General features: G+C 45.2%; 1 long non-coding RNA gene across 1 annotated transcript in view; it reads right to left on the minus strand.

Annotated features, from left to right (window-relative positions):
- Positions 1-1,987: 1,987 nt before the first annotated feature.
- The window catches only part of LOC150061210 (uncharacterized), a 172,094-nt gene continuing 165,903 nt past the window's right edge, over positions 1,988-8,178 (minus strand). Inside the window, exon 7 of the long non-coding RNA XR_016535799.1 lies at positions 1,988-2,572. This is a non-coding gene — a long non-coding RNA (uncharacterized LOC150061210). The remainder of the gene's footprint in view (positions 2,573-8,178) is intronic.

Genomic DNA, 8,178 nt, shown 5'->3' on the forward strand with positions numbered 1-8,178 from the left:
GGTGTTATCTCAAGGGTTGTGGTAGATACTGAAGGTGCAAAGCTGACAAGACAGCTCTTTCCACCAGCCTGTAGTTGCTGGAATGTGAAGAAGTGTGAACACACTCCTGAGGAAGCACAGAGGAGAGAATGGATAATTCTCCTCCTGAGAGCCCGAGAGGAAGGGATTCCAAAGGAAACAACGGTTGAACAGAACCTTCAAAGGTCCCTAGGACTTCACTAAGTGGATAAGAAAGGCTCCTTAAGATGGGAAAAATTAAGAGGCCTCACCAATGCTTAGGAGAGCACGGTATGTTTCACCAGGGTTTACTCAAGGCTGGAAAGGGGAGTGTGGAACTGGAGGCTTCAACGAGAGTTTCCAGACATTGCCTGGTGCAGTAGTGGGGGTTGGGTGGGGCCCCCAGATCATAAAAGGAGCAATTGTCTCCTGAAACAACTAACACAGAATTTCATTATCATCTCCTGCATGCATTGACAAATACAACTGATTTTAAAGCCACAGACCCTGGATTTGAAATCTATGTGTGTTTACTGATAGACACCCTGACCAATTTATTTAACTATAAAAGGAACATTACTGGGTGGCAGTGGCTCACACCTACAGTCCTAAATATTCAGGATGCTGAGATCTGAGAATCGTGGTTAAAGCGGACTTGGGTAAAAAAGTCTGTGAGACTCTAACTCCAATTAACTGCCAGAAAAGCTAAAGGAGAGCTGTAGATTAAAGGGAAGAGCTCCAGCCTCAAGCCAAGAAGCTCAGGGACAGCACCAATCCCCAAGTTCAAGCCTCAGGATCAGCAAAAATTTTAAAAAAAGAAAGTATAGCAATCACATGCAGTTGTTAGGAGAAATGAAGAAGACACCATGAAAATGTTAATTCCTAACATTGCTATTTGATATCAAATAAAGGAAATGCTTATTTTCTCCTTTTTAAAAAAGCAGTCCAAATGCCAAGGGTTTGCTTTCCACAGGTCACAAAGACACTTCTAAATTAGTCCGTAGCTTAGCATCGACAAGAACAAAAGAAAACTTGCGTTGATAAAAGTGATTTCAGCTGGGTGCCAGTGGCTCACGTCTGTTATCCCAGTTACTCAGTAAGCTGAGATCTGAGGACCATAGGTTGAAGCCAGCTTAGGTAGGAAAAGTCCCTGAGGCTCTTATCAACAAAAAGCCAGAAGTGGAGCTGTGGCTCAAATGATGGAGTGCCAGTTTTCAGTGAAAAAGCTAAGCAACAGCACAACACTGAGTTCAAGCCCCAGTATCGATACAAAAATATATAGATGGAAAAGTAATTTTTTCTTCGCATTAACAACAACAACAACAAAAACCAGTGACAGATGACATATTTTCTTAGAGGAACAACCCCACAAGTATACCTTCAGGTCATTCGTCATGAAAAAGAAAACCAAGGGTCCTTTTTAAAACAGTGTGTGCAAGAGGAGAAAAGGCCTTTTAAAGTTAAGATGTTCACTCATCTGTATTTTTATTGAACTCAGGACCTGAGTGCTGTCTCCTAACTTTTTTTTACTCAAAGCGGGTGCTCTACTACTTGAGGCAACACTCCATTTCCAGATTGTAGATAAGAGTTGCAGTCTTTCTGTCTAGGCTGGCTTAGAAACTCCTCAGATCTCAGCCTCCTGAGTAGCTAGGATGGTAGATGTGAACCACACTCGTCAGTGCTGGCCTCAGCTCTAAGAAGCTTAATATGGGAATGACCAAGTGGCTCAGAGGAAAGGAGTGCTGAGTGGAGCTGCAGGGAGTGCAGGGCCATGTGGGGACAGGGTGGTGCAAAGTGAAGTGAGGAGGTGGTCGGGAATAGGAAGTAAATGCCACCTTTCCATAGTTCTGTCCAACTACAGATGGCTTTGGAAGCCAGGGCTCAGCCCTAGAGACCCCTTCAGAGCATAGAAAAGTGTGGAAGCCATCACGCTGTGAAGGGGTGGGGGGGGTGTCTCCAAAGCAGAGGGTAAGATTAAATGGAAGAATGAACCTTGCCTCAGATTGCTCAGGAGGGAGAGGAAAGGAAACAGCTGGGAACATCCTTAGAAGGAACAAACAGTAGACCCCCTTGGGGGTGGGAGGGTAGAGCCAGGAAAAGCTGCATATCCCATTCATTTCAGTTTTCAGACATGATGGTTTCCATCAACCAAAAGTCAGGAACTGGTTCCCACTGTAGGAGAATGCATTACCTCAGAAGGAGCAAGCGTGTGTGGCTTTAGGATTCTCTCCTCTGGCAGGGTCAGGGTCAGGGGTCCTGGGATACAGCTGCAGAAGCTCCAGCGCTGGGCTGAGTTTTCCTTCAGTCCCCTCAGGCAACGGAGGACCTGGATAGATGCTTCCAAAGATGGAAATGGAGTCTGCATTCGCATCTTCTTCGCTGGGGGCTGAAGGGCTGGAGATGGGTCAGGCTATGAAGATGGTAGAAGAGCTGGGTACCGTGCCAGTGGCTCACATCCATAATCTGAGCTTGGGAGGCGTCGGGGGTTGGTTGGAAGACTGCCCCAGATAGAAAGTCCAATTAACCACCGAAAAGCTAGAAGAGGAGACATGACTCAAACGGTAAAACACCAGCCCTGGGGGTAAACAAGAGGGAGAGTGAGGCTCTGAGTTCAAGCCCCAGTACTGGCACAAAACAGTAATGACAGTGAACTCTAAGGTGGCCTGTCTGCCTCAAGTTAAATGTACCCCAGTTGAGAGCATCAAATGTGCTCTGGGATTTAACTTTTGTTCTCCTCCGAATTGAAGTTCTTCCTCTATGAATTGCCCACACCCCATGCACCCCACAACTGGGGTGGATCAGGATCAGAAGAGGCGCTGTGTGTACCTTCTTGGGCACCAGCCAAGTGGATGAGCACTTCAGCTGGAATGGGTGGTGGATGAGCCTCACCTCCATTATGGATGCTAATGTGACTGTTGATTATTTCCTTCCAGGGTTTTCTGCGCCCATACCTCTGCATGCACTCCGGCCAGGCTCTCCTGACTCATTTCCCTGCCTCCATGGCCCCTTACCTCCTGCCTGCAGGCTATTCCCAAGCCAGATCTGTTGCCAGACCCATTTTCCCAAGACATCCTTTTACAAATGTCAACTCTCATTCAGGAAAATTCCACTGATACAAGGCCACATTTGGGCTGAGACTGGGGAAATCCACCGAGCTACGTGATGTGGAAAAAATATTCAGAGTATGTTCTGAAAAAAATACGTTTAAAAGTCCAGCAGGCTATAACATATACAGAATGTTATATCAGTGATCTACATACAATAGAGTGATGGATGCTTTATTTTTCCTTTTCTTAGATGTAGTTCCTATTTTTTGCAACAAATTATTCTAATAGGATAAAATGTAGAAGCAGTGCTAAATTTTGAGCTCAGGACAGAGTGCATAGTAGGCAAGCACTTTACTATCTAATCATGTCCTTAGCGGAACCGGTAAATTCCTTTTATTATTTTTTAAAATTTTATTGTCAGGGTGATGGGTAGAGGGGTTATAGTTACATTCATAAGGTAGTACCTTATTTCTAGAACATTGTTACCCCTTCCTGTGTTTTTCTCTCACTTTCCCTTCCCGCGAAACAATAAATTCTTTAAAAAAAATCCTCCCACTGGCTTCTATTGACCTACAAGATAGAATCTAAGTGGGGTGCTGGTGGCTCACGCCTGTAATGCTAGCAATACAGGAGGCTGAGATCTAAGGATCGCAGTTCAAAGCCAGCCCAGTCGTGAAAGTCCATGAGACTGTTATCTTCAATTAAACACCAGAAAACTAGAGGTGGTGCTGTAGCTCAAGGGGTAGGGTGGTAGCCTTGAGCTGAAGGGCTCAGGGCCAGCGCCCAGGCCCAGAGTTTAAGTCCCACAACTGACAAAAAAAAAAAAAAAGAATTTAAACTTCTTGGCCTAACAATGAGGACCCTCTGTTGGTCTTTATGCTTTCCCAGAGAGACTCAGTTACATAAGCATTAAACTCTTCTCAGAAGAGTACTGAAGGAAAGAAGGACAGGTGGCTTGTCCTTGGTCACACAGTGGCCTGTGAACTTGGGACCAGCTGTTCCCCTCCTCTGCCCCGGACTCTTGTCTTCGCTCATGCTATTTTCCTTTCTTGCTACGCTCTGAATGATGTCGTATGTCTTCATGAGGCCTTTGTCTTGGAGGATCATCCTGAAAAAGTTCCCTACAAAACATGGTAGGCAATGTTTTCCCCGATGCAGGTCCCTTGCTCCCGGGTCTTCTCTGCACTGCTGAAGGTCTGGAGATGTGCCCAACACAGCTGGATATCGTCTGGATTTCTCAGTGTATAATCTGCAGGAAATGGCTCCAGTTCATGAAATGGATGGTAGGGCAGTCTCAAGACATACCTGCACGTGTGTGTGTGTGTGTGCGTGTATGTACGTGCGCGCGCGCGTAACAATCCTAGAGCTTGAACTCCGGGCCTGGGCACTGTCCTTGAGTTTTTTTTTTTTCCTACTTCGTGAGCCACTGCTCTTGCTGGCTTTTTTAGCGGTTGCATGGAAAATAAAAGCCTCACAGACTTTCCTTCCCAGGCTGGCTTTGAACCATGATCCTCAGCTCTCAGCGTCCTGAGTCTCTAGGATGACAGGCATCAACTATCAGTTCCATATATTCTAGCAAGGTAAAAGCATCAATTTTTCCAAAATAGGAGCTAGCATATAATATCTATTGTATGACTGATATGTTTGTACTTTCCTCTTAACTCTTTCTTGTTGCATTTCTTTCTCTCTTTTTTGATTCTTTTGATTCAGGCCACTCTTTCTCCTGGCCTTGGCCAGAGGCTGAAGATGAGGCTGGTTCTGCCTTGGGGTCTCTTCTCCATGAAAAAATTTCTCCTTGCTTGCAAAGGAACTTGTGTGGCACCCAACTCAGGGTTTTCACATACCTCCCCCCTCAAGATCTGCCGGCCTCACAAAGGAAGCCGTGTGAAGCGGCAGAGAATTCTCCCACATCTGCACCACACATTTGGGGCTCTCTCAGTCCCTCTCCTCCCACACCACCCCCATCCCCACCCCCCTCAAATTCTCCAGACTGATTCTTGTGGTAAAAACTCACACATTTTCTCAATCTATATGCAAACCAGGTAAGATTGACAGCTGCAGAAAGCCACACATGGCCTGGGCTTAAAGTTATCTGTTCTCCCTCTCAGGGAGGAAAAAAAAAATCTTTGAGCTCTGTGACAGTGCCTCCAAGCCATGGCCCTTGTCCTAGACTGCCCTGGTTCAGGCGAGCCCTGACCCCTGCTAATGTACAGGACCTTTAGCAGAAGAGGGTGGGGGTGGATGTAACCAGAGCCCACTACATGCCAGTGATTCATGATCTTTGAAAGGATCAGAGTGTTACTAGAAACCTTGCCTGCCAAATGCAGGGCAAATGTAACCAATTTATTAATGCTGAGAAGCCAATGTGTGAAATTGGATCAAGAGGGGAGGGGCCAGCTTGCCCCCTTTCCCCACTTCCTGCTTGCTGCCAATAGCGAAGGGTGGTGAGGTACAAAGGAATCTGTCTTCAGGAGAAGAAGGGTGCCATCCCAATCACATGTGATAGGGACGACAAATATTCCTGGCTAGAGCTTCAAAGGGGATGAGATAATTGGCTCCACTATCCCCAGCCAGCTGGCTGCCTCAGCCTGCAGCCTGTAGGCCAGGAGAGTGGGAGTTTGGTTTCCTTCAGTCCAGGTGAGAAAAAAGTAAGAATATTTGTCAAGGGCTGCCATTCCCTTACCATCAATGGCTTCCATGCCCTTAGCATCAATGGCTGCTATGCCCTTATTATCAATGGCCGCAATGCCATCAATGTTGATGGATCCTATGTCCTTTTTGTCTGCTGATGGCTTAAATTCATTTCCCCCAAATGGTTTTACATTAATCTCCATGTTTTCTGTCTGTTGGCAGTTTCTCAGCAGAGGGGAGAGGGGCCCTTCAGAGTAGCATACATTTCAAGAGACCTCCTTGTCTCTGAGTTGACCTCTTAAAGGTGATGGCTTGCTTGACAAAGATATTTCAGTCATCATTAAAAATGATCTCCTTATTCAGCATAATCTCATTTAATTCCCACACCAGTACCAGCATGAGATATTTCAGTGCCTGGGATTCAAGCACAGGTCTGGTTAACCATGTACCCAGTGGTTAAAGAGTGGAATCCTCCCATACCACCCCCCACCAAAAAAAAAATCCTTGGTTAATTTGGTAGGGTTAAGAAACACATGCAGGTAATTTGTTAATTTGTTGTTGTTGTTGTTAATGCTACATTGGGAAGTTCTGTATTTTAGGCTGTCAATTTTCCACTAAAGGCCTTCTGCACAGATTTTACACGGGATAAGGAAATCCATTGTCATTGTGTAAGACTATGTGGTAAAAGACAAGATGTCACTATTTAGAAATCCTAGGTGCTTAGCTTCTTAGTGAATATAATTCATCCTGTGACACATCATTATTTCCTTCCTGATGATAAAAGCAGAGTATTATCAAATAGGAACATTTGGATGGTGAATTCTTAATGAGATTCTCACAGGACATGCTGGCTTACCTGTGTGGTTCTAACTACTCAAGAGTTTGAGATTTGAGAGTAGCAGTTCAGAGTCAGCCTGGGCAGAAAAGTCTGTGATTATCTCTAATTAACTAGCAAAAAGTTAGATGTGGAACTGGGGCTCAAGTGGCAGAGTATCAGCCTTGAGCAAGAAAGCTGAGTGAGAAAACCAAGTAAGACTACAATGCCCTGAATTTAAGCCCCAATTCCAGCACAACACACAGAAAAATTATTGGGTTGTTTGTTTGGGGGACCAACAAAAAGGGCCACTGCCTGTTAACTCAAGATAGCCTTTTTTATGTGATTATGAATATGGTTATTTGAAAATGTTGATGTCTTTTTTCCTGGATGCTAAACTCACAAGTTTATCTCTTATTGATGTCCTGCAATGAGGACAAACTGCTGGCAAGGTGACCCTGATGAGGGGCAGACTTCCTTTCATTCTCTGGAATTTTCCTTCCTCCAGAAGGCTCCTGGGTGCCACACTCGAGTGGGAGTAGGCACCTCTCCATTTGGAAGAGATATGGGTTCATTCAACATTGCTGAGATATGGAAAAAGAGAAAGCATTTTGCTGTTCCTTAACGTGATGGTGATGGAAGTGAGATGGTCTCTCAAAGCCAAATTTTGGAAGAGATATGGGAGATATGGGTTCATTCGACATTGCTGAGATATGGAAAAAGAGAAAGCATTTTGCTGTTCCTTAACGTGATGGTGATGGAAGTGAGATGGTCTCTCAAAGCCAAATGAGTGAGCCTTGCTGGCACAGTGGCCTGGCATCGAGCATCAGAATAATGATGGGGGCTGAGGCATGGCTTAGCTGGTAGAGTACCAGCCTGTGAGCAGAGCCTTCAGACCTAGAGCTCAAGTTTCGAGGCACCAGGATCATTCCTGTAGTCCTAGCTACTCTAGAGGATGAGATCTGAGGTTTGCTGTTTGAAGTTAGCCCCTGCAGACAAGTCTGAGAGAATCAGATCTCCAGTAAACAGGCAAAAAGCTTAATATGGAAGTGTGGTTCAAGTAGTAGAGCATCAGCTTTGAATGAAAAAGCCACAGGACAGTGCCCAGGCCCAGAGTTCAAGCCCCAGTACTAACACATCACACACACACACCCACACACACACACACACAGAACTGATTAACCAGAGATGCTTGGACAAGCTGATAAGAATGCCTATGTGTTATTTAAAAGATCAAGTTAATAGGGAGCTAATGAATATAATTTATCTATCCTCACAATGACTACTTCATAGACATTAACAAGAAAGAACGCCCCATGCCGCGCACAGAAACGGATCTGTCATGTTGTGATACACATCTTTAGTAATATGACCTCTACGTACATGTGAACCCAGAACACCCCTCGGGCATCCATGTCTAATTCCAGATGCAGATTAGCACTTACTGGTGTTCTGCTTGCTTTGCTTTCTTTATTGTGGTACCAGGGTTTTAAACTCAGGGTCTTCTGCTGACTACCCAGTAGTTTCTCACTTGAGCCTCCTTCCCAGCCCTTTTGGCTTTTGATTTTCCTGAAGGGGGTCTTCTGTTTTTGCCTGAGACTAATCTTAGACTACAATCCTCTTATCTTCACCTGGGGCTAGCCTCAGACTTTAATCTTCCTCCTACCTTCCTCTGGGGTTAGCCTCAGA

This window comes from Megascapheus bottae, chromosome 6 (assembly GCF_031878675.1).
Source record: "Megascapheus bottae isolate mThoBot1 chromosome 6, mThoBot2.hap1, whole genome shotgun sequence".
Classification (NCBI taxonomy): domain Eukaryota; kingdom Metazoa; phylum Chordata; class Mammalia; order Rodentia; family Geomyidae; genus Megascapheus; species Megascapheus bottae.